General features: G+C 31.9%; 1 long non-coding RNA gene across 1 annotated transcript; it reads right to left on the reverse strand.

The window, feature by feature from the left end:
* Positions 1-7,609: 7,609 nt before the first annotated feature.
* On the reverse strand, positions 7,610-13,491 carry LOC105144496 (uncharacterized). Its single transcript, XR_845928.2, has 5 exons — positions 13,292-13,491; positions 12,089-12,245; positions 8,880-10,409; positions 8,707-8,802; positions 7,610-8,147 (listed from the first exon to the last, which is right to left on the reverse strand). It is a non-coding gene; the product is annotated as an uncharacterized LOC105144496 (long non-coding RNA).
* Positions 13,492-25,613: the final 12,122 nt, after the last annotated feature.

Consider the following 25,613-nt stretch of genomic DNA (forward strand, 5'->3'; position numbering starts at 1 on the left):
CGCATAACCAATTAGAGAGAAGGCATTACATTTTCTCATACATGTGGCATATGAATTTGTATCTGTATTTACATTTTTGCGTGTTTATATACGTCACGTATATTCCACGTATCACACTAATAGATATTTCTTTTTTTAATTGATATTTTATTTACATTCAATGACTTATATATGCAATTAATTTCTTCAGTCAGTTAGCCAAAGTGTTAGAAAAAATTTTTCTAGAGTGTGCTAAATTTTTAAAAACAAATTTTTTAAAAGTATTAATGTCATATATTTATTGCGATGTTATTTATTTAACTCTTTCAATATCTATTCTAAGAAAGCAGGGTTGGGTGAGATTATACTTTATCGGTAATGATTATGGTTTTATAAAAAAATAAAAATTCTTTACATAAAAATAATATGTAATTTTACAAGATATAGTTTCAAATTCATAGAATTTCCAATATATTCGTCATTTTTTTGACGTTATCTAAGTCGGAAATTTTTCATATTATTATTTTTGTTTTTCTTCATATTATCATTTTCTCTATCTTATCTAAATGTACGTGATTTTTAAAACGTCTCAGTATGCAATAATGAGACAATTTCGAGTAAAATGGAAAATATCTCCGTTAAGCTTAAAATGCTTAATTTTGTGTTGAAAAATTGACGTTCTCAATGCTTACAAGTTATATGTCAAAGTTAAGCGAGCAATTACGACGCCGACGTGAATGCTCGTGAAGTTAATAAACGCTTTACTACGGCAGTAAATCGCATTCTGTAGCCATTCGTTACGTCAATCTTCAACTCACGATCGCGGGATAAATTATTTTGTGGATTTTAGTTATTACAGATCATCTTATACGCAGGAATATGAGAATGCAAAAAGAGAGTCGCCTTCCGCTGATATTCTCTTTCCATTTCAGCAGTATCGAATGTACAAGTGCTTTTTGCCCTTTGCGCCGGCATTCTATCGAGTGCATATTGCGCGCCTCGTGCATTCCATTGATTCTCCGACAAAGCGCTCTTGTTCTTTAATTCGGTTGACAGGAAACAACAGGAAAGGAAACTGAATCATCCGGTAGCATTGTCCTTTTGTTCGCCCATAGTGGCTGAATAGAAATAGTCGAGGTTTTTTTCCTGTCATCGGCAAAGCTTCGACACATCATGAGCCAAATTAACCTTTTTTTACTATATCCGTGGCAGGACACTTGACGCTTTTAAGCGACATTCATATTTTACAGATTTACCGCCGTACGATCGACTCAAGTGCCGTCGAGCTTTTTGTCGTGTCAATTTACGTGTAAGGGATGTCCAAGAAATATGACGAGTATCTACACGCGCGCTTTATTTTGGAAAATTTTAAATTTGAATTCTTAAATTTTCATATCTAAATATTTAGTAAAAAGAAGAATATACCAAAGAAATAAGTTTCTGTACTTATATTTACACTACTTACGTCTGACATTGACAATCAGAAATAGACGTATTTAATCAATTCGGGTAGAGAAGTAAAGTAATAACTAGAAAATATATTTAAACAGCTTTTATCCTATGCTTGATACAAAATGCGTTACCGATTTTGACTGTATACATATTGTTGAAAATTAATACGGAACAATATAAATTCCCCGAGAATTTGCATTTAATTGGTGAAAATATAAACATATAAAGAGTACGTGCGTATGTCAGATCCAGTTTAACAAAGTGCAACATAATACCAATTATTTCTATATTATTAAATATCATGCTCATTTATATTGCATTTATATTGTCCATGAACACATGTTTTGTGTAACATTTATAGAGTTTTACACAGCCATGTTACTTTTGTCGACAAAATGTAATAGTTGACCAATTGCTCTGTAATTAAGTGACGTTTGCGACCATTTAATAATATAAATGCAATTGGCGCTAAGAAGTGAAATACCTACATATCAAATCGCTGCATATATATTTGATATAGCATTCATTATACTGCATAACAAAAATAAAATAAAACTCAATGCAATTTTTCGATTAATAAAACTAATTTTTTCAGTTTTCAATTTTTCGGAATGGTTCTATACATATCCGTTAATTCATTTCGCAAGAAAAGAGTTTTTATTTGTTGTCTAACACACATTTTTATTTATTTTTAATTGTTATACGTATACAAAGTACAACTAATAATATACCTATGTTAACCTTTTTACATACGCATTATTTCGTCGTTTAATTGATGTATATTTAATTATGCATCTAAAACAACTAAACATAACATTCATGATAGAAACTATAGTATGTAATAATAGATATTAAATTTCAAGCACATCCGATTATGCTCGCAGATATATTTAGTATAATCTCTCCAAATAATAATGGGCGCGGTCGTCTAATTCGTTTTAACCATTATCGAAGAATTAATGATTGTGTGTAAGTACAGTTCACTACACATGTAGTAATTCCATAAGCATTTTTCATTATTTTCTATTTACTTTTGATTTTTCTCAATGTACAATTATACTTTCAAAAATAGTTATTAAAGACGATAAATTCTAAAGAGATATTATATGCAGTTATTTTTAAATAGACTTGAAGCAACTTTAAGTTAATAATTATATATTATTGTATATGTATTTGGATACACATTTACACTTTTTAACAAAAAGTTCATAATGAAAATTATGAATATACATTACACTAAATTTTTTTAATACATGTGTCTGATTATCTCAGAATAATATTATGCATCTCACTTAAATTAGTCAATAAGAAAATCAGATGCTTCGTCAATTATTATCCTATTAATGAAATTTTACATGTATAAATAAATGCAGTCAACATAAAAGAGAGTATTATATACATTATTACTATCACGATAAAATTCAATAATCATTGTGTCACAATCGCATTAATAAATAAATAAATAAATAAATAAATAAATAAATAATCGATTATACATACAATAACAATGCAAATTTAAATACACTGATATTAAAAAATTTTTATATATATAAATGTACTAAATATATTTATATGCATATAATGAATTAATTAATTATTAATAAATAAAACGAAAAATGTTGCTCTTGAATATCTTTATTTAAAATTAGTTATAATTTTCTTCTTTTGTGCATATATACACATGCACAAAAGAAGATATATATATATAAAAGAAAAAATAACGTTATGTGCAAATATAAAGAAATGAACAATATGAATATTAAAGTAATATTAAAGTAATAACCTCTTGGACAGGACCATGAAGTCTGTTATTATCTAGTCCAAGCGGATCATCATCCGGCACACCATCAAACATGTCAGACCTTTACACTATTGAAGACTGTTTAAACACTAAAATATTTAAAACGTAATATTTAAAGACATATTCCCCATTAAAAATTAATATTAATTAATATTGCAGATGATACAGATTTAAAAGATTTTCCTATGAACTTAATATAATAAAGTTTATATGAATTATACACAGAATTTTAATTTCGTTGTTTTCGTTTGTCTGTACAATATGAAAAATGACTTCTATTCCATCTTAAAATATAAATACTTACTTTCTCATACAGACCAAGACATGATAATTCAACTTTTTCTTCAACCATTGCCATAGCAATTAGAACGAAAATGATGAAAACAACGTATTTTATCTTGTCAATATTTTTCATAATTATTATTTTTTAAATCTACTAATTTGATACTGATACAATAATAGAGGATTATTGTCGAATGTGTACTACTTAAGCTACTGTTTATTGTATTTCCCGTTTAGAGAGAGAGAGAGCTCTATTATTCCCTATTTCTACACAAATAAACGTTAAAAATTGTAGCTTGATATTTCAAGTACTTATTATTACATTTTTAACTTTTTATTAATAACAAATTAATATTATAATTTTATAAACATTTTCGTAAAATGTTACAATTATTTAGGCAATTGAATATAACCGATTTTTCTAAAACACATATAAATCTCCTAAATCATTTTGCGAGTATTGAATTTATGAATTAAAATAATTAAAACAAATAAAATTAATAGACGGAATCATTAATTATTAATACTTAATTTTATCAATAATTGAAACAAAGATTTCAAAAAAGGATTAAATATTTAATAACTAATAAATAACAATAATGAAAATATATAAACGTAATAAAAATAAAATTGACTTAAATTTTTACAATGATATATTTTTATTTGTATATATCATTTATTAGTTTTTCTACTATCAGTTATTAGTCTAACATTAATATAATTTATTATAAACTTTGTAATGATACCATTTAGGAAATTTAATAGATTTTTAGAAAAATATCGATTTTATTGTTATGGTTCTTTATAATAGTTGTAAATATGTATATACAATGTATGTGAAGTATTTTACTATAAATTCTTTTTACAACACACACACACACACACATATACATGCTCACATTAAAATTTTGTTTATACTACTTATTTCTTATTTATTTCATATTTTTCGTTTATTTTTATCATTAAATGTTACTTATATAAATAGAAATATAAAATAAAAATGTAAATAAAAATATAAAATATTGACGAGAGATGATGTATTAGACGATTGCCTGTGATACGTATTTAGCAACTCTTTCCTAATAAATAATGATACTTCTATAGAAATTATCACAATAACTTCATGTGGATATATTTTTTATATATAATTATTTTATATATAATTTAAGTGATTTTATATAAACAGCTTAATATAAATTTGGATTTTCAACTTTTATTTCAAAAAATTAGATAAATATAGGAAAATTAGATAAATATAGGAACTTTTTCTTGAAAATGAAATTGGTTGCAGATCGATGTAATAATAATTGTTCGATCTTTGGTTTTTGGAGAGTATTTATGCCGCATTTTATTACACTTGTACAAATTGTCAAACGAATGCCGTGTTCGCATGACATAATAATAAAATAAAACCGAAAGTTTAATTAAACACCACGTTCAATCGACGTGTGTTATTATCGCGCGACCTCGGATGAATACCGAGAAAGTTGATGGGAGGTGCCTCACCAGTAAGGACACATAAAAAAAAGAGCAGAATATAACCGGACTGGAACACTGATTCAAAGTTCGCTCATAGTTTGGATTCACAAAAAGACACTACGTCAGTAGTGTCCAAAATCAGTCCGTCCGTCAAAAGTCTGTGTAACACGTCGGGAATATTTAAATAACAAAAGACTAAAGTGAAGTGAAAGACATTTTATTATTAATAAACTGCTCTAATATTTCTTAAAAAAACGTGTAACTCAATTTTGACGTCTCCTACGGAACGCGAATCTGTTGTGTCCGCTCTTAGCACAACAAAATAAAAAATAAAAATATCGGAAAAATATCGAAATGTATCTATATGCTGCTTACTTGCTGTAGAAACATCTGTTTCGCAGACTATTATAAAGTTATGTTCTTTTTACTGTGTATATAAAACGAACATTTGTTTGGACAAACTATTACAAAGTTATATTCTTATCTTTTTAATTTGAATTATTAGTTATAATCATAAAAGGTTCATATTGTGTAATTACAGTTCCATATTTTGCTGATCGTAGTATTTTGTTGACGACATTAGAATGTTTTATAATGTTCGATATCTTATGTACAATTAAATTACATAATATAATAATAAAATTGTAAAATACGATTGTCATGATAAACTGTTTTGTAAAATAAGATTATTATTATTTTATTTTGTTATTAAATAATTACTTTATTTATAAATTATATTAAAAATATTTATATTAAAAATAATTATTTAACATATCTTCTCTGAATATATGAGGCTATCAAAATATATGTTAACTATTGTATCTTGACATATTTCTTATTAAAAAAAAGTTATTTTTAAAGTACAATAATTTTTAATAATAAATTTCTAATAATACCGCCTTTCGATTCTACCTAAATATTACCATTATTTGAGATAAAATGGATTATTACTGAAGATTTTATAAACACACATCATGTATTCAGTTACAACATACTTTAGAAAAAACTAAAAAGAAAATTTATATCACAGCAAATTACAGTGACCATATTATGCGCTAAATTATAAGTAAAAAGAATTAAAAAAAGATATCGATATTATTTTATAATTTTTTATTTACATCAATTAATTATTAACCGCTATTTATTTTATAATTTATAATTAAATATATATATTTATTTTTAACATAAAAGAATCCGAATATATTTTTATTTATAAAATAAATATTATTAATATAAAATAAATTATTTTTGTTTTACAAGTGGATTTCAATTTGATTAAAAGAGACTATTTTTATTTTGAAAATATCGTTATTTTTGACATACAAGACTTGAAATAAGATTATTTAACGCTAAATCGAAATAATTTGCTTACATGAAGAAATTTAATCTAATTATATCAAGAAAAATATGTTTTTATTATTTAATAATAATGAATAATAATAATTCTTTATTTGAAAGGAAATAATATCGGATAGAAAATTACACTATTTTCGAATCAAGAAGTAGATTATAATATTGTTAATAAGAATATATGATTTAGTATAAAAATATAATATTATTGAAATTTGAGATTATCAAATTTTCTTTAAAAAAAAATTTTATATTGTTACTTATGTAGGAAACAATGATTATATTGAATAGAATATAATCGTTTCAAATTGAGTATAATTTGTTTCTATGTATCTCTATTTGAATTCTCAGCCTTTATTTTAAAAAATTACATAATGTTAGAATTTACCGTTTTTTTTTTAGAGTAATTGATTATACATATGGTATGCAATGTATGTGTCTTTTCGCGAACAATATTTATACTTTACATATTACACTTGCATAAATCGGAAATGTACTGCTTTTATCATCTGCTGTAGAAAATATTTATTAATTAAGGAAATATTTATTAACTGAATATTGAAAGATTGTTACGATGCTATATTCTTGTCTTTTTTACAATTTGAATTAAAACTGTAAGAAGTTCAATAGTTTCGTACTTTGCAAATCGGAGAATTTTATTGACGTTAAAATCTTTTTATATGATATTTAATATATTCTATAGGATTATATTACATAATGTAATAATTAAATTATAAAACAAAAATGTATAAATTTAATAATTTAATAATTGTTTTGTCACGTTATTTATAATTTTACTTTATTATTAAACAAATGCATTGAGAAGAATACATCAACTAAAATACTCTCTCTCTCTCTCTCTCTCTCTCTCTCTCTCTCTCTCTCTCTCTCTCTTTCTCTAAAAAAAATTTCTAAATAAACCTTTTCCATTTACTTAGTAGAACAATCAGAATATAAAGATGATTGACTATTATTATACAATTTTTAAAAAATTGTTAAAAATTAATGTTATTATATTATTTCTAAGGTATAATAATTTTTAATAATAAATTTCCAATAATATCGTTTTTTAATACTTTTTATTCTAACGGAATATCGCTAACTATTTGAAATAAGATGAATTATTGCAAAATATTTAAGCAAACTCATGTATTCAGTTGTAACATATATAATACTAAATCGAAAACTGAAAAGAAAATTTGTCTTGCAGCAATTTATAGTGATTATATATATCATACACTAAATTTTAAGTAATTAAAGACATCGTTTTGAATTTGATAATATTATATACTTTTTTATTTATTAATTTTGATTAACAATCACAGCAATTTATTTTATAATTTACGTCTGAGTATATACTCGTTTCTAACATGAGAATTCGAATACAATCATATTTTTATGAAATAATATTATTACTATAAAATAAATTATTTTTATTATTATATATAGTTCAATTGAATTCAATTTGATTGAATAATAAAAAAAGATTCTTATAGTCATAGAGACACAAATAACATTTTACTGTGTAATGACTAAGAAGTATATATTTCCAATTATTGTATGAATTCTCGCATATTTTTAAATTAATTAAATTGTAGTTCTATACTAGTCCAGGTCGAACTATTATTTATGATTATGGAACATAAATAATAGTTCATTGCCATTCTACTTCCGAGCCTCCTGGACCTCTGAATCCCCATGGCCCCCCTGGTTGTCTTGATCCCCTTATTCTCGGTCCTCCAGCGCAACGACTAGACCTTGCATTGCATATAAATGCTCCACAACAGTCATCATTACTTGTGCACTGAAAAAAATTACGTAAAATTATGATTTTGCACGATGTTTTTTATATAACTTAATTATTTTTATTTAACTTAATGCACTTGCTCACTTTTAGTTCAATCTATATTATTTATATATTCTAAACAGGATTTTTTATATAAAAAAAATATTTGTCACTCTTTTTTTATTCTTTTTAATTGTGAATAACTCGGAATAAAGAAGCGTAAAGTATAAAGAATATATTTAATTAATCTAATATATTAAAAAAAATAACATAATATACTATGGAAATATATAAAATATACATAACAATTAAGTAAATTAAATATCAGTGCATTTGCATTTCTTACATTAATTATATACATACTTCTAGAAATTATTACTTCTGGAACTTATCAACTTTGTATCATTTGTATAAATTACAGAGAAAATTTATTATTAAAAAAATGTTATTAAGTAAATGTTATTAAGTAGTATTAATTAATTTAATAATTTTAACGAAATAAATATATAAATTAATGAAAGATTTAAGTATGCACATATTATAGTTTTAAACATAAGATTCATACAACAGTACTTACCAATATTCACTCTATATATACTCCATCTTTTATAGATTAAAATCATTGAGAGGATTGCAAACCAAACTATAATCATTCTGATTGCTTGAAAGATTCCTATTTTATAATATATAGAAATATTGAGAGAGAAAATATTGAATTTTGAACTTAAAAAGAAATTTTTGTATTCTCACCTTTAGTCAGCTCAATTCAAAGTGAATCGTTTCGGCAGTCACTCAGCTTATATACAGAATCAGTATGCGCAAATAGAAATATATTTAGAACAATAATCTCTTTAAATACATGGTGCAATGCATCAAGAATTTTTACGAGTCTATGTTCTTTACGTTCACTGATATTATTATCATTTATCAGGCTTCATCAAATATTGCACAAATATCGCAAGAATTATAAGGGTACATAAACACATTACGTAAAAGTTTATGTGCTCATGAATAATCTTAACTTGAAAAAATTATAAACTCCCCGCAAAACAATATCACGATAATAAAAGCTCTTCTTCGTGGCCCACGATAGTATCGCGGTGCAATCGCATCACTTCTTTATTTATTCGTTTATTCGATATCGCAACCAGCCACAACATATTCACTGCAATGAAAATATCACCGCGAGAGATGGATTTCAGCATTTGTGAAATATATAAGATTGAATTCTATTAATTTGATAATCATAACATTGAAATACGTTTTATGCATAGTTAACAAATATTCTTTTTAGAATGCTTTTGCTAATAACGATCCTTATAATTTTAATTAAAATTCTAGAATTAATAATAAATCGCGCTACAAAACATGAATCACCCTTCTCGGTAAGACACCAATTTTTCTTCCTCCTTTGCACGCGTAAAATTTCTCCGAAGTCATTTCTGGCTTCATCATCAAAACAGGAAGATATATTCTTATTTATCTCTATGCAAAGCATGAACAAATCATCGTAAATTACAAATTAATCAAGATTTAACATGCAAAGATAACAAAAGTAAATCGAAAATGTTGACACATAGTTGAACAATTGCAATGTCATGAATAACTACCCTTATTCGTTCAAAATTTATAGTAACATATCAAACTCAAAAAAATATTATCGAATTCTTTCTCTAGCAAAATTGTCATTTGAAATGTTTAAAATGAAATGTAATTATTTAGAATACATAAATATATACACTCGTACAATTTGTATTAGACATTTTTAATTATATTATAATCATATAATGATACAGTGTTAGTAATGTTACTAATTGCAAATTATTCAAAGATCCTTACAGTGAGATAGCTAGCGAGAATTATCATTTAACGCGCCTGTCAAATTCAAAATTGATCTAGCATTAATAATACGGTTTGCAGCCCTTGATAACATTATTTCGTTTTCGCATTCCTCACTATAATGTATCTGCACAAAGTTATTATTTCGACATTTGGCCCCGATTTCGCGTATGATGTAGCAAAATATAATCACGTTTTGTCAACAGTGTCGTCGTGCCGCGGCCGTCACGGCGCGCACAGTTTGCACATTCCCGACTTTTTATTGTCCGAAAGTGTCACGATTTGATGTTAGTTGTAATCGTCCATTACGTTTTTCGCTCGCTGTCGGCGATAATTGGCGGCACCAGTGTAATATTTCAGAACACCCCGCCGTATAACGCATTCACGTGTCATTCGGCCTATCAAAACCGTTCTCCAAATTGATTCAGTTGTCCTTCCTCCCTATAAAAGAAAACCCTTATTTTTAGAAAATTGTCCATCATAATAGTCATCACGTTTTTTTTCCCAAAAGATGCCGTTATTAAGTATTAATCCTTCTGTCAATGCATAATTTTCACCTTTTCACCGTCATGTTCCCGCAAAAAAAAAAATGTAAAAATAAAAACGAAATAAAGTTTGTACAAAACTGGTTTTTGTTGTTCGAAAGATGGAGCTTTTGAGGCATCATAAAATTCACACAAAAATATAAAAATTTGTATTATTTAACATCCTATATGAGTATCCATACATTAACAAAAGGATTAATAGAAATTATAAGCATTCAACTCAAGTGCAGAATTCGAGTCAAAATTCTACTATCTATGTTCAAACATTATAATTATTATTTTATCTCACACATCCATTTATTCTAATAACTATAATATAATTATTTTTTAGAGAAACAGAACTAGAGATAGATCGCATTTTTAAAGCCAATAATTATTAGCTTTCGAATACTTGCAACAGTCTATCAAAATACTATAGAAAGTTAAAATAAAATCTGAAAAATAAATAATCTGTATATTAATACTGTAATTTCTGCAGTATTTTTAAGCAACATAAAATAATATTAAGTAATTTTTTTTTATTTTGTCTACGAGAGATGCGATTTTAACTTTTCCGTGTGAATCCTCATAAATTTCAAGTATTTTCATCTAGCTAAATTAACGATATCAATAGTACATGGATATTATAATGAATTATGTAATTTGTATAATTTGTACATATAGTATTAATTACATGCATTAATAACAAACAACCGATGCAGCATACAGCCAAAAATATGTAAACGCCTAATTCCCACTGTCACTCAATCTCCAACCAAACCCCCCGTAGCTATCATATATAATATTTTCTCTCTATGCGCAAAGTTCGCTTAATTGAGTGCGCCATTATCTGTAATTTAATGCAATGTAAACGATTAAAACGTTTATCAAATTCGGTCTTGATTCTGGACTAACTGATGAGTGGTGAATCATTTCATTATGACGATAATTGTGCAATTACAGAGCCAGATATGTATAGTTAGCCAAAGATAATAAAAATCGGGAAAAAGATTCCAACTCATGTTATGAAGACGAAACGTTAAACGGAAATTCGATAAAATGGAAAATCCTAGAGTAAGAACGGCAAAAATTACATTTTTCCATGTGAAATGCATTCGACAGTGTCTGCATCTCGCGACGAAATTGCTGGAAATGCTGGGTTATCGCGGGATGAGATTCAAGCAGTTGCAATTATCGATGTATATTGTCGCAGCGTAACCGCATGTGTCACGCGGTCGTTAAAGTGACGTGAATCACACTCAAGAATCAGAAGCTGTTTCAAAGAAACGATAACAGCGTTATCTTTTCCCAGTATTTTTCAACAAGTTCTGCTTTGTAAAATTGACCACTTGTATTACCGATAAATTGCTATTATGAGATATATTAGGAACAGTCCTTTTTCAACTATATATATGAAAGAATATATCAGATATTATCTAATTTTTATCTAATTGAAAATCATCTTAATTTCTCTCTCAAGAATCGAGAAATACATGCTATTAGATCAGCATATTTCCATTATGATTTCTATATCAATTCCTATAATAGAACGATCATAATAGAATTATCGTGTTTCAGACTTAGTGAATGAATTACCTTCGTTTCTCTTCAGGCTGATGTCTGAATTAGTCTTGCGTGCAGAGAGTATGTACATTTGTATCCCTTTCCTTAACACAGTGCAACATCTACACGCACTTCCGACTTACACTTCCGAGCTAACCACTCCTTTCCGTTACACGCGACGGTTCAACCCCTAAGAAACCATTAAGCTTGTTATGAAATTACCGTAAATGTCCCAGATAAAAACAACATGCCAACTATGTTTAATAGCCGAAAATACAATATTAATTATTCATTTCAATAAGAAAAGCGTATTATTTAAATACTGTTTTATTAATTACAGAAAAAGATTTATATATTCTGATGAATAATATTATATTAGAAAAATATAAGGAAAATAGAGTATATGAAAGTGAATTATACTTAATATAATGTGGATTTTTTGTCGATACGGCAATAGATTTTCTCTTGAATTGATTGTTAATTGCTCATTAATCATTAATCAGAGTTTTAGTTATTAAATCTAATAATAAACTCTCCGCAACCCGTAAAAAGATATAAAAGTTATAATTTTAATATATTATTTCAAAAGCCTTACACAATGGATTATTCTCGAATTTTCATTAAATTGATAATTTATCAGAGTTGCATATTGCAAGATGTAACAGAGTTTATTGAACGCAATGCAATTGTTACGCGATTACATCAATTCATCAATTCGAATACAACCTAGACAATATTTTTATTAATCTAAAGCTGTCAAATTAAAACTTCCAACAAAAAACAAAATATTTATAAACATTACTTGATAAATATTTATTTGATTTTGTGTATTTTTATATGCGACAACGAATTATTATTTGATAAAATTGTAAGTAAAAAACGGTTAGGAGACATTTAATCGCGAAAAGTTAATTTTAATAAAAGACGCTCAATAAGCAATTTGTCTATTATTTGTCTCGCACGCTTCAGAAATAATTAGTTAAGCTATCAAAATTTTTGTTAGCTCTTTTGTTTGATCATTCTGAAGTAATATCGAAATAGAAAGTAATACATTTTTTTGTTAAAAACTATCGATTAATTTGTTATCATCTAGTATATACAATGAAATACATGAATGTTGACCTGACTAAAAAACTCTCATCTGTTTATCAAATAACTGATCTATACAACGAATGAAATATTTTCTCCCCTCCCCCCCCTCTCTCTCTCTCTCTCTCTCTCTCTCTCTCGACGTACACGAGGTTTCACTTCGATAGAGTCACTTAAGCGATAAATCTTCGCCGCTAACGTCGTCGTCCCGTCTTTCGTGGTTTTGCCCTGTAGGATCTATCGCTCCCTTAGTTAGCGGACTCGGCCTTCCAGTAGTCTCACTCGCGTTCTTCGGCGTAAACGTCGTTCGGCATAGCTTCTACTACCATAGTCGAAACGGAGCGAAGTCTCTCTAGGCTGAAGTGCCGGACAATTTGATAATTGGATCTGCGGCAGTGCCGTGATTTACGCGCAGTGGGGTCCACGATGACCGTCCGGGTGGCCGCTGCTACGCGGAACCGCTCCGGAAGCAAAGTGGAGGCGATTTCGACAGATAGATAGAGACAAAGGCAAAGAGAGATAGATAGATAGATAGATAGATAAAGATAGAGAGAGAGAGAGAGAGAGAGAGAGAGAGAGACGCGTCTTCTCGCGAATTAGCTAAAACTACGTCTCTACTATGGCTAGACGCTGTTTTACGACATTCCCCAATTCTCATTACGATGCGAACGTTATCTTGTGCAATCAGTATATAGTACACTACAGTACTATATCAATCAATTGCATATCTTACATAGATCGCTTGAAATATGCAATTATTGATTGATGAAGTATCTATTATCATACGAATCATGTAATTTCTAATTATACCTATATTTTATAGTTATTTCTTTGCTACGTAAATTGCGTTTGCAATAAAGAAATAATTAAAACATCTTTCCGACATGCAACATGACCATGTCGCAATATTGTCTTACGTTTAAAAAAAATTATGTTAAAATATTCTATTTTATCTTACATCAACTTCTTTAATTAGAACATTTTATAATTCAATAGTTTGCGGTGGTAATAAATCTCTCGACGATATTCAGTAAGTTTTAAAGCATTTCTAGTTATGCTCTCGAAGATTAAGTCAAAGAAATCGCAATCACGACAATTTGCCTGTAATCTGAACGATGTGTCTCCGGATTCTACGAATCAAATCTGCAAACGATAAAGAAAGCGATGACCTGTAAAACAAAACAGAGAGAAGGCGTTGAGAAGAGTATCATAAAGTCTCCCTTCGTTTGCGAGATGCTTCGTCCGCTCTCTGCTGCCCCACAGCTTGGTTTTTCAGCTTCGCCACGCACGTCGTGACGTGTTAGCCGTAAAACACGCAAGAGATTGCCATGAAATAAACTCCGAGCGGTAGCTCCTTTATATCGGGAAAGATATATTATATGTAAGCGTAGAAAAAAACTTCTTTGTCGTTAAAAAAATCGTAAGGAAAACGGAATGTAGAGACGAACCAGTATTATCTTCATTTTCAGAGCTAATTACAATTGCGTGTTTCTCATTGAAGTTGCATTGCATTGTGCGATTTCACAATGGAATAGTAATAAATTTCAAGAATCGACCGCGGTCAGATTTTATAACAAATGAAGTGTTAAATAAAAACGTAAGTACGAATCGCTTCACGTTATTTTTATTGAACACTTTATTTTTTCACGAACGTTTTCTCCTATGGTTGTTGCGTGACCTGTCACGAAAAATACATACGCGTTTACAAACGCTTATAGAGAAATCAGATTTCATCAGTCATAATTTGTAACGAGGGGAAACATTTAATTAGATTTCACCTAATCAATTTTTGAGTCTCTGATAAAGACACTCGCGCTTGCTATTTATTTATCGTCACGCGTGTGTATCTATACAACAAACAATACAACAGCGATGCTCGTGCGTCGCACTTAAATTGTAAATTGACATATGTTATTTTTTAGTTAGCACACGGTTTTTTTTCTAAAACCTTAACACAATACAGATAAAAAAATCTGCGAAATACTTTCAAGATTCATTCACGTAAAATAAGGAATGTAGGCAATGTTTTACCCACTACTAGAAATTCTAGGATTGAATCGTTTTTATCGTGAAGTATGCTCACGTTGACGTAAGTCATTTAAAGTCGGAAATTCGTAAAGCGATATTATCGAAGCGACGAGCACGGCCGTAACAAATCTCTACGGAAGAACGCCCCGGTTTACGCGACTCTTTATCCCTCCATGTAAGAGGATTTCTCGGCTGTAAAAAGGTGAAATCGAGGACACGACATCGCTTTTTATTCTCACGGTCTGTCGCAACGACGTCCACGACGTATGAATCTTTCCGCAGCGAGGAGGGGTTGACACTGCGAGAAGCAGAGGAGCCGGATGCCGTTCTCTCGAGTCCGAGGGCGCGAAAAGTTGGAGTAGAGAAAGTATGCGCTGGTCCGCCACCCGGAGAAGGAACGCCGGAAAGTTCGCAGGAGTGAAAAAGAGTGGATGAGAGAAGCAACGAAGTCTTTTTCCTGACACTCGTATTATTTCCGCCAACCGCGCGCGTTTCCGCGCGTTATCCTTGCCTTTCCGCGCCACGAAGGCGGCGACAATGCTGACGTTTGTTTTACTGTAAATTGATTTCTCGTCGTTTTCTACCGAAGTAAAGCGGAGGATTAAAAAAATGGACAAAATAGCAATCGGGAAAATCCAACGTGGTTTTATTTCTCCCTTGACGCCTTTCAATCTCTCTTACGAAATGAAAACGTCGAGAAAAGGAAGAATAAGACATTTTCCTCTTCACATTTATCTCAAGATAAATATTTATTTTACCAAACTTTGCATTGCGTATGATTCATTTTTATTTCCGCGCAAGAAATATTTTTTTTTTTTTTACTTTGACTATGCGATTGCTGATATTGCTCAGTAATGCGAGCGAACGTGATTCAACTTTGAATACATACAACTTTGAAAATTTATTCATGTCATAACGGGACGCGAAAATAAAGAACGACGAATGCTCGAAGGTGACATTATAAGTCGGGCGGTAATAATCTTTATTTGCGATAAAAGAAATTGATCTTACGGTAAAGCCGCCGGTAGAACCGGCAAAATAAACTTGCGGTCGAACTATATCTCGCCTCGCGTAATCTCGGCTTTACTGTCTTAGGTGAATTGTATTCCCGAATTCCCTGTGCAACATAACAGAGCAGCGGAAACCCTCACTGATGATTTCGGCCTTTCGAGGTTTACACGATAAAATCAGATAACGCAAATCGATCGTTTGCTTTTCTTATTGATACGATTAAAATCGAATAAAATTAACGAAAAAATTTTTTAAAAGCTTAAAATTAAAAAAAAAATAGTTTTACACCGAAATAAAATTCCGATATGTTTGAAATCTTTCAATGTTACATAACGTATTAATGTAACGTTAAAACAGTAATGGTAGTTTTATGCGGTCGAACTATCATTGAGATAAATTATATCCTCTATTGTATTACGCTAATAATTTATTCATACGATAATCAACGCTCGGAGAGGAGGAAAAGGCTGGTTGCCGCTCCCGGTTGTATTTAGTCAAACGCAGTATTTAACAAAGCTCTTTCATAAATAATCATATTTTGTTATATTTCGTTGCGTATACGTTAATATCAGTAACACATAATAGAGAGAGAGAGAGAGAGAGAGAGAGAGAGAGAGAGAGAGAGAGAGAGAGGGAAGAGAGGAAAGACTACTCTATATTATTTGAGAATAAATATGACATCTTCGTCGTTTACTTGATGTCTCTATTATTTTCAGCTGTGCAAATAATCGCAAGTATTCACGGGATTGCACATGAAAATGCGTACAAAGATTCGAGTAATAAGCGATAACAGAAGCGTTCGAAAGCGGAAGAGTGTGCACGGGGAAAAGTCTTAATTTCCTCTGCAACGCCACCCTCCACCTCGTCGGCGGAGACCGCGTCGACCGTTTTTTAAGTCTGACGCATGCTGGCCTTTTAAAGGTCTTTCTTCCAGCTGTTTAGGTTATTATAAGGACCGAAGGCACAGGGACGATCCACCGTCGAAAGGGTGACCATCCGCTCCCGGCCATTTCCTAGCAATTTCCTGACGCTGTTTTTCACGTGAACTTTTGAACTCGTTCCCCCGCAGGGTACCTTTTCACTGTAAAATATCTGCTAAGTAGCCGCGGCAGGACTAGTCGGTTATAAATGGCCACGTGCAAATATCGCAGGTTTTGTGTCCAGATGTGTCCAGTATATTTAATGTCCCTTGGACGTCGGTCATCGTCGATGACTGCACGACGAAAATGTTCTTTGCAGAATTAATGGCCTGTCGCGATGGCCTATCGACGGCCAAAAATTGAGGGAGAGTGGATTCTGGATTTCCTTCCTGTATTTATCTGCTATGTGATGTCATGTACGTTGTACTAATATAAAAAAATACTATAGTTGCTTTCATAGATAATTTCGATTTTACTGGATGTTACAAATTAACGTGGACATATGTTTAAATAAATCTGCAAGACTTGCGCGTTTGTCGCTTATAATAGCGATCAATGATATTGCGCGTGACTGAAAACAGTACGCGTATACGCATAGTAGAGATACATGTATCTGAAATATTGTAAAATAACAGATCGTTTACTAAAACTATCATTTTTTTTTTTGGATTATTTAATAGCAAGATATTTAATATTTTATTTTAAATGATTCAATGATATTAAAGGATATAAGAGTGTAATATTTAAACAATACGCATTTTAAAGGAAATATAAATTTTAGGATTTTGAATTTTAAGAATACTAAAAGTCTTAGATGTATTTCAATGTTAACTGTAGTACAGCGCGATTGGCCTTCGAGGATAAATTCTGTTTGGAGATAAATTTATATACTTTATTTGTGATGCGGTAATAATTATTAGTTAATAACATATTTTATTATAAAATAGAAGTTAATGGTAACTGATTGATTCAATTACCACATAATTACAATTTAACTGGCTCGGATGATAAATAAATAATAAATAATTTAAATTTAATTTCTCAATAAATTCGCGTTATACAGTTGACGTGCAAATAATGATTATTTGTCGTCTCTGCAGACATATAACTCTGTGCGCATGATTCTATGTGTTACCGTTTACACGATGGTTCAACCTCCCTTCTGCAATTCTGCATTTTGAGCGTAAATATCGCATTATAAATAGATCGTTTCCAATAAAACATCTATATCGATAAAAGTTAAGAAAAAAATTTCAAATAATGATTTGATTAATCAAAATAGGTTGTAATAATACCAAAAAAACATTGTCAGTAATCTTACGAATGTAATAAAGAAATATTTTTAGACGCTTACAAAATATGCGATGTAAATAAAAATGTCGTTTCATTTCTAACTTAGTAATTCCTTTTAGCATACGTGTACTTAGTATTAATATATTATTAACTTTTCTTTCTTCGTTGTTTATTTCGACTAGAAAGAGGGAGATTTGCTGTTGTTAACAATTTAATTTCGTGATATAAGTAAACCGATTCGGGCGGGTCACGTTCGAATCCTTTCTTAATGGACCAAAATGAAAGGGATCGATACCTTGCGCATGTTAATATCAGTCTGATATCATGAGAGATTGGAAGCCGGATATCCATTTTGGTAGAATTCAAAAGCGATTCGTATACGATAGATACTAGAACGCTTCATTATTCACACACGATTGAAACCACGAATAATCCACTGGATTCGAAAATATCAAGAGAAGTACGCACTCCTAAAAGTTGGCTTCGTCCGAAAACGATTTATTAGAAATGATGTACGTGAGATGACGTTGTCGAAAGGCTCAGAAATGGTTTCCGATAGCACGAGACCAAGTTAGTCTTGACCATACAAAGTAGGTTCACGCATACTGACACGCGTGATTATCAGTGCGCGGAATTCATTGGCCCCCGAAGGACAGGGGTAGACTATTCACATCAATGCACCCTTGCCGAAGGGTTGCGAAACTTCGAACTTGCATCCCTTGTATTCGTCCCGCGCTGTCAGGAAAAACGTTACGACCTTCCCAAGAACTCGATCGAATGTGCGATTTTATTTCAAGGCATTAAGCAACTTACTTTCATACATGTTATTATTGACATCCTTTATAAACGTGCTTACATTTAGAATAAGCCGGAGAAATAATATATTTTTCATGTTATTACTCATATTTTTACGCTCATTACTAATACGTATTTTAAGTTGAAATATTTTTAAGATGTATTACAGAATTCTACATCTCTTTCCCGTAAAAGCATTTCTTTTCTTTACTTTATATATTGTATAAATTAGATTAAATTAGATTAATTAACAATGCTAAACAATATTATAGTGTAAATAATATAATTTTTGTATTTTATCAAAAATTTATTAATATTACTTAAAATAAAAAAAAATAGTGTATTAATGTTGTGGCATTATCTCATAAAAACAATTTTACATTTTTATGAAATCGCTTTTACGAAATCTCGGGGTTAGTCAATAGATTTCCAGCAACGTCACTCCTGCACGATTTCGTGGACAATAGTTTGACCCCTTTTTAAGCAGGTCGATGGTGCCATCTGTTAGTAAATGCATCAACTAATCAATGTTCACGCATGTGCATTATGTGCTTCCAAGTAATCTCTAAAAGGAAAAGTCGGCAATGAGGGTTCCTAATCGGATCGATGATGAAAGGGTGAATGTGCCCTGAAACTCATTTTGCGCAAAGCAAAAATACGTAAAAATAATTGCAAAAAATGTAGAAAAATATAAAAAAATAAAATTTAAAAAACCGCAAAAATATAAATTAATGACTCATCGAAAACAAAAAAAATTTTTTAAATATGATGGGAGCATCCAAGGAACGATCTTTTTTTGGCGCTGCTTTGTACCGCAGGTTGCATTTTCTAGGCGCTTTTTCATCCTCTTTGTTTTTTTAAGCTATTGAGTAATAAGCCTTATATTTCAATAATCTTTCAAATCACTTGATTTAATAATAATATATAACTACAATAACAAAAATATGAACAGAGATATTTCATATCTACTGCATAAAATTACATTTCTTTAAATTAAATATTATTTTAATTAAAAAATATATTAAAAAATAGGAGAAAGAGATATTGTCATGTTTTAATAAAAGAAGGTATTATTGAATAATTCCCTTATTAAGTTTTTATTTTTATTTTTTATTTTTATGACACAACAAAGATGATAAAATTTTCATTTGTATAATCCACGATTCATTGTAGAGTGCCCTGCAGAAATGATAGGGTTCACCTAACAAATTAATATGACGAAATCGAAATCTTCGTAATTCAAACAATAATGAGTATCGGTTGAATATCAGAGAAGAGCAGTAATTTCGGGATAGCGTATCGCTCCGCAAAAGCATCGACGAACAAGCCACCGTTGCTACAGTCGCGCTTACGTTCGAAAACGCACGTAGGTCCATTACGAAACGATATAATGGCGCAGTCTATTATCTAAACAACGAGAAGCCCAGCAACGGAATCGCGGCGCGGCACGGTGGGGTTTTGCCGCGAACGTTATTGATATTCCCGGCGGTCGTCTCGCTTTACGTTGAAATTAGCCGAACGGAGGAAGCCGCTGCATAACGTTGTCGCGGATACAAACGAGAAGCGAAGCCGATGCACTATCGAGTATCGATCATCCAGCCGCTCGAAAGCAGCTCGAGCATCGCCAAACGATACGGCGTCTCCTCCGTTGCATTCTATTCGTTTAATATCTTCGTCAAGATTCGCAAAGTGGCTACGTTTGCTATCACCGACTCATAAAACTCGCGACTCTACGCTGATTCGCGAGAGACTCATCTTTCCCCGCGAAGCGATAAAAATGAAGAGTCTCGAGATAAAGAGAAATAGAGAGAGAGAGAGAGAGAGAGAGAGAGAGAGAGAAAGAAATGAATCGAATACTTCAAAAAATGATATTTTGCAGAAAGAAAATTTTATTGGAAAAAAAATACTTGCAGCTATTGCAAAAATTATAATTAATAAAATAAGATTTGAATGTCTTTAATACATTGTTTTAAATTTGATTAGAAAAAAAAAGTATTCCTAACCCATTCATACAATGTGTGATTGATTTGTATCTCTTCTGCAATGATCGATTGAAATATTTCAAATAATAGAAAGAGAGCCAGAACGAGAGGCGGAAATAACGTAAAGTGTGCGCACTGCGAATGACCACTGCCAAAGGGTGAACCGACCGATCGGTCCTTCCCCGTTTGTCCAATCGATCGGGCTAAAGATTTTCGACTCTTAATTAAGATCGCGAGGGCACTCGAGTTTTCAATTAAAAGAGTAGCGACGTTACCTCTCTTGTTGTCTCTGTTTCTCATTGCCGTTCTCTTTTTGCTAATTCCTCGTCTCCGTTGTCCGCACTCTCATTTCATATTTTCGTCTCTTTCTGTCTCTTTCGTTCACCCCTCCTCCCCCTCCCCTCTCCTCCCCTCCCCCCTCGTATTTTCCTCGCTTGCGCGTTCTTTTTGCTACGCCCGCCTGATGCGCTGGCAACATTAAATGCAATTTTGCACAACGCATCCTCCGAGGGTACTCGGATCCCGATGGTGTCTCCCGATCCACTTTTTGCGTTTTGGCCACTTTTGTGGAGTGCGCGTGCACGCGGTCGTGTCATTTTTGTTTCCGACAACGTTTCCGATTCTTTGTCGGACGATATCGAAAAATATTTGTTGCCTCGTTACCTCGATGCTCGAGATCGCGTGCAATATTCTAGTATAACGGCGCTCCGAGGATTTTTTATATCGACTGCTCCGCTCATGAGCATTAAAATATTCAAGTAACCACTTCATACTGTTTCTAAATTTTTGAATATCGGAATGAGATGTGTTTCTATTTTTAATTCTAAAGCGCTACTTCTGACTTAATGAAATTAAAGTAATAACCCAGAGAAATCTAACACATGTAAACGCGTTTGATTAGAATTTCTCCGCAGCATGTAAAAAGCGCGAGATTTCTTACGGAGAGGCACATCACTCGCGATAATCACACATCCGGAAGAGGAAGGGGAACGCGGAAAAAAGCAGGAAGCGAGCGCGAATGATCGGAATGGATATAGGGGGTGGTATTTTTGGCGGTCATCCCCGTCGATGTGTCGATGCGAACGAAGGGTAACGGTAACCCTCCCGCGTCCAATGCCAATTTTTGCCGCATACAAAAGCGCGAGTGTATACACGCTACGCGTGCCGTACGCGGCGCTTCCCGCCCACGCAGGCACGCACGCATACACGCATCCAGACAGCGCTACGTGCGCCCGATAATGCTGCACGATGACCATGGGACACCGAGCTGATTGGGGTGTGCAGACGACCTATGCAGTTTAATTTATGTTGCATCACCAGCCAGTCGTACGTGCATCAATCCGAAACAGCCCGCGATCGCGTTTTGCTCGCGTTCCGATGCGGTTTTTTCGTGACAGCGATTTCATCTTCTACGAATACTTGCGTCCCGATGACTCCGTATCCACGTATGTATTTCTATGTAGACGCCTATATATGTGTGCGTGAATGTGTGTACGTGTGCGCGCAAATGAATACACACACATGTTCGTAGACAAGTTGGCTGTGCGTTTGTAGTCAGCCATCTTTGTTAACCGCGGGTGTTCATCGCGGATAATAGATAAAGGGATTTACGTTCACTTGGAGACTTCCGGCGAATTTCGTATAAAAGATAATCGTAATTGGATCGATAGGTGATGAGTATCATTTTTTCGAATCTCATCGAAAAATTATCCTGTTGACGGGAAGATTTGTCTTATCTTGAAGAGGCCATATGTCAAAAGTGTGCGTAATGTAACTAATTATAGAATTTAACTTGTCACATTTGAATTTTGAACATTTTGATACTTTTGAACATTACTGATATTAAGTGACAGTTGAATTTAGAAAAAATTTTATAATTGTACTACACAATTAACAATATTCAATACAGTTTGTTTATTTTTACCTGAAATGGGAGGATCCTTCTATGGAAGATTTATGGCCTTCTCAATACATATTTAACATTACTTCTAGCATTTATTTTCTGCAACGCAAATATATATCACTCATTTACTCAACAACGATATAAAAAATTATTAAATATAAGTAAATTCTTATATAAGTAATTTAATTATATTTGATTTATTCTTGGAGCCAAGAAGCTATTTTTATTTAAATAAAAAATTACCATTTTTGAATTGCCCGCAAGAAAAGAAAGAAAACATAAATAAAGAAAAAAGGAAGTATATATTTAAAAAGAATATACTCATTTTCCTCTACAATCAATTATTGCGTCAAAATTGTATTTAACAAATAAAAGTGATCTTTTAATAATTTTTCTCGAAGGAGAAGAACAGCGATATATAACTAGCAAGTAAATAAAAAATTTCATTGAGAAATTCAATATGGTTTTTTCTGAGATGTCTTATTTCTCTGACTCTTACGTAATAAAACGTGAGTCAATGGGCCAATATGCTCGCCATTGGTCAACGTGTGATTTAGTAGTCGTCAATGAATCGTATTCGCGATATGAACTGGTCGTTTATCAACGCGTTCGAGCCAAGATCAAAAGAGCAATAAATAAAGAAGTGTTGTGCATGAGTCGTCGGATGATACAGAAACGGAATCGGCGAAGAAGGCCCAGGAGGAAAGCTAATTAATGCCGATCGAAACCTATGGTGCTTGATAAATGGACAGCCAATATTTGGACTAAGGGGTGTCTTCTCCCTTTCCCTCGCCAACTGCGCCTTTTTTCTCGCTTTTTATCGCCGAGTTCTTTACATTGATCATCATAGAAGACGCGTGATGGTGCACGAGAGGTTGAAAGGGGATGGATGACGACGAGCATACGCACAACTTACGCGCGTTTGGGTAAATATCTCCGCGGGTATTTACACGAGCGAGCTCGACTCCGAGATAGCCCGTGATTAATGGCCCTTCTTCAAGCTTTATTAACGACCTGTCCACCCAACCCCACCTTGACCACTTTTGGAAAACCTCGTGTAGCCGGCAAGTTCGCGTCATGATACGATTTTATTCAGACGCTTCCTGAAAATACAGGGAGGAGAAAGGCTTGCTCGAACTCTCGCGAGCTCTTGTCGTGTGGGCATTTTGATCTTTCGAAATTCAAGGTTGCCGTTAAAAATTTATAGAATTAATTATTTGATTTATGGGATGGATTGTTTGCTCGTAATACACATTATTTTTTTCTCGATTATTCAATTCATACGTTGCGTGTGCACGTGTTAATTAATTATTATTCGATTCAATCGATTCTGCGAACGCGCATGGTTCTTCCGAGAACGGTCCTTTTGTCCTACAGTCGACGTTGAGTCACATAGCGAAAGGACCATAAGGTACCGTATAAATACATAGTAATCCTATCCGATAATAGTCGCACGGTCAATTAAGATGACCGTCATAAGAACCAATTAAACATAAGTGCGTGACCATCCTGGCTCGGGTTACGTATTTACGATCTAAAATTATGCGTTTTCGTCGCTCGCGCTCTCCCATTACTTTGCCCTACGATTTCTTTCTCAAGTGGCCCCCTCCACCCTCGCCTCTTACGATTATGAAATTTCATCTGTGTCTGTATGCGCACCTGATTTTATGCTACGCATATCTACTATATTCCCGACGCTTCGTCAGGGAAAACGTTTCCAAAGCTTCGTATAATTCGTCGTCAAAAGTCGGCCATAATTGGCGCAATTATGTGTATAATGCAATTATCAGTTCATTTCCTCGGTATACAGCTATACGATAGACTGAAGCGATACTCTTTGGAAATGCGTAAATAATATATTTGCGTATAAACGTGACGACCGGATGTGTGATCTACGTGATTAATCGCCGCGTTAATTAAAATGTTCGCTTAATAAGTTCGCTTAAACGGCGGGAAAAACAGCGCGGCGATTCATTTAGCAATTATTTTATGTAGTTTATACGCACATACACACCGCGAGTAAAGTACTTCGCACGATGCACACCCGCGCGTACGATAATGCAGTAGATTCCAAAATTACACCGCGACAATAATGATTTCGGGTAGATTAATCTCTCCGATGGGACATCATGCACGATACGCTTTTAAGACATTCAACAGTGACATCTCTCTTTTTTTTTTTAAGATGATGGCTGAAGTCGTCTTTTTACTGACAAAAATATCATCTCTACTTCGTATTAATTTCATAGAATTAAAATTCCTTTTCCATGATAATATACACGTCCTATTAATATCTTCGGCTCTGTATATTTTGTGTTCAAAAAACAGAAAAAAATTAAAAAATTACAGATTTCTATATCCATATTTACCTTAATATGACGATCAATGCTGTCAATTTATCAAAATATTTACTTCATAAAAAAGTTATGTAGATTATATGCTCGAAATAAAGCAGAGTCAGATGTAAAATAAAGAAATAAATATGTAAATTATTAGAACAAGTTTAGAAACCTAAACAAAGATATTTTGGTATTCTA

The sequence above is a fragment of the Acromyrmex echinatior genome, chromosome 8 (assembly GCF_024713525.1).
Source record: "Acromyrmex echinatior isolate Ae372 chromosome 8, ASM2471352v2, whole genome shotgun sequence".
Lineage (NCBI taxonomy): Eukaryota > Metazoa > Arthropoda > Insecta > Hymenoptera > Formicidae > Acromyrmex > Acromyrmex echinatior.